Source organism: Suncus etruscus, chromosome 15 (genome assembly GCF_024139225.1).
Source record: "Suncus etruscus isolate mSunEtr1 chromosome 15, mSunEtr1.pri.cur, whole genome shotgun sequence".
NCBI classification, from domain to species: Eukaryota; Metazoa; Chordata; class Mammalia; order Eulipotyphla; family Soricidae; genus Suncus; species Suncus etruscus.
In genome coordinates, this window is record NC_064862.1 from 2,512,842 (window position 1) to 2,515,595 (window position 2,754).

Below are 2,754 nucleotides of genomic sequence, written 5' to 3' on the forward strand. Positions count from 1 at the left end.
ATAAAGATAAAAATTACAGTTTTTTTTAACAAAATCAAGGTTTGAAGGAATTGAAAATGTACTTTTCTTGAGGCATTTATTTAGCATCATTGTGACAAGCATCACATGCTTTTGTAGTTTAATATTTAAGAAGGTATTTGTGAGTTTAAAACATCAGAGTGATGAAATTTTGGAGAAGCAGGTTTAGGAGTGCTATAGAAATGAAGACAGAATTCTAGGCAAGGTAAATATCTTCACCCCTTGCATCAGAACTGAAGAGAAAATCCAGTTGACCAGCATTATATTTTAGAACTTATCTTAAATTCTCACCACAGAATGAATCCAACAAAGGCTACTCCTGGACCCTCTTTACCTTTGTTGAAGAAAGATTTTTGAAAATTTTTGACCTAACCTACCAAACTACCCACAATGAGGGGGGAAATGCCCTAAGGAAATAGAGACACTGAGAGAAAAAGAGAATGAATGAATAGTGGATTATCAATACCAACCAAAGTCCATTAAATCAGACAGATCTATTTTCACCTTTAACCCATATAGTTACTATGCAAACTATTCCAATTTCCAATCCTATCGCTTGATGGAGATTATAGTGAGTCTACTAGGATTGCATGAAATATATCTAGTGTATGGTTTATAAAATCTTTATCACAATGATTCTTCCATAGAAAATATTTCTGTTAGCTTAAAGTATTATTTTCACTTGTGCTTATTATTTTTCTATCTTAATACCATACATATTGACTTGGATGTTTATAATATTAATGAATATTCAACGTGTTTCCTTGATTTATTAAAGTATGCAAATCCAAAAATAACACTGACAACTGTTTTCGTTCAAACAGTGCCCATATGCTTTTGAATAATGACTGACAATGATAATAACAGAAAGATATGCCAAAGTGAGTAGCTTTAAGCACTGTTTGGAGATTTCTTTGTCTATCTACACAATATGGTATTTATAAACACAGTCAATTCATACTTAGACTTGAGCTATAAACTTTTATTTTTCTTTTCATGATCACACTGAAGGACCTTGATGACACATAGATCATGTTGCCCATACAAAGCTTTTGATAACAGAATGCTTGGCAAAATCTTTTGTCCCTAAATAATTTGTTGATTCACTTGTTCCATTTTTATAGATCAGCAGATTGCCATTGGAGACATCTGCTAATTATTAGGTTTGACTTGCGTCTGCCGTGAGACTTCCATCTGCATCCATTAGTAAAACACGATCAGCGTGAGGTTAATACTAGTTAGGCTATGACCAATTTGTAGTAATGAATATCCTTGTCTATTTTTCTCTTTTCCCTGGAGGTATCATTATCATGTGTTGGAAAAATATCTGCCAGAAGCTTGATGAGACTAAATCTAGACAATTCAATAGAAGGTGTGTTGCCTATTAGTACTGTAGTGTGTCAACATACACATTGTTGTAATATGCAAACTCATACTTTAGACCTTCTACAACTGTCACTAGGTTGCCTCCCAATGCTCCTTTCAATATAGAAACACTCTTAAAGAAAGATGAAAAGTATCTGTTTTTAGTTTTGGAATCCAGGTTTTGAGAAGTACCATCAAGAATCCTCCCTTTAAAAGTGATTAACAATGGGAGGGGAACTGCAGACATTGGTGGCAGGAAAAGTGCACTGGTAGAGGCTGGTGTATATTCTATGACTTAAATCCAAGTATAAACAATTTTGTAACCATAGTGCTTAAAAATAAATAAATTATAAAAAATAAATAAATTGTTTTATTTAAAAAAATAAAAAATAGGGGCCAGAGTGATAGCACAGTAGGTAAGACATTTGCCTTGCATGAGGCCGACCCAGGACCAACCCAAGTTTGATTCCTGGCATCTCATATGGTCTCCAGAGCCTACCAAAAGTGATTTCTGAGTGTAGAGCCAGGAGTAATCCCACACCACCAGGAGTGGCCCTAAAACCTAAATAAATGAATAAATAAATAAATATCATGTGTCACAAATTTATCAAGGCATATGATTCCTGGTTTAATTCAGAGTGAGTTGAACAATATCCAATAAAGTCACTGACAGTTTTGTTAGTTTTTGTAATTCTCAGGTAATTTTAGAGTATGAGACTTTAGGCCCAAGTACTAGAATGAAAATTTTGTTAATTCTTTATGCATCACATTAAGACACAGTGTTGTAGTCTGCTAAAGCAAACCAGGTTTTCTGTCTTCTGGTTGGTACTCATTGTCCTCTACTACAGCAGGAATTAGCTCAGTCTAAGGATATTCCAGGCAGGAACATGAGATTTGGATTTTTGGGGGGATCACAGCTTGGTGTTTAGGGATCACAATGGTGGTGCTCAGTGGACCATGAAGTAGTAGGGATTTAACCAGTGCCTCCTGCATGAAGCATGCATTCAACTTGCTGCAAATATTTCTGACTTGAATGAGCATAAGGATGTCCATATCTCATGTTAATTTTTTTTGGTTGCGCTCTGTGGGGCTCAAGGGTTACTCCTGGTTATGCACTCAGAAATTACTCCTGGCTTGGAGGACCATATGGGTCACACGAGATAGAACCCAGGGCTGTCCTGGGTCAGCTGCATGCAAGTCAAAAGCCCTACCACTGTGCTATTATGCCGGCCCTTCCTGCTATTTTATTAATGATTTATATACTTTTAAAAAAATTTAAGTTTAAATTTTAGTTTGAAACATAATGAATTCAAGGTAATGTTCCCAGCACACTTGTGTAAATATTAAATTGTCAATGTCTATAAATTTGAC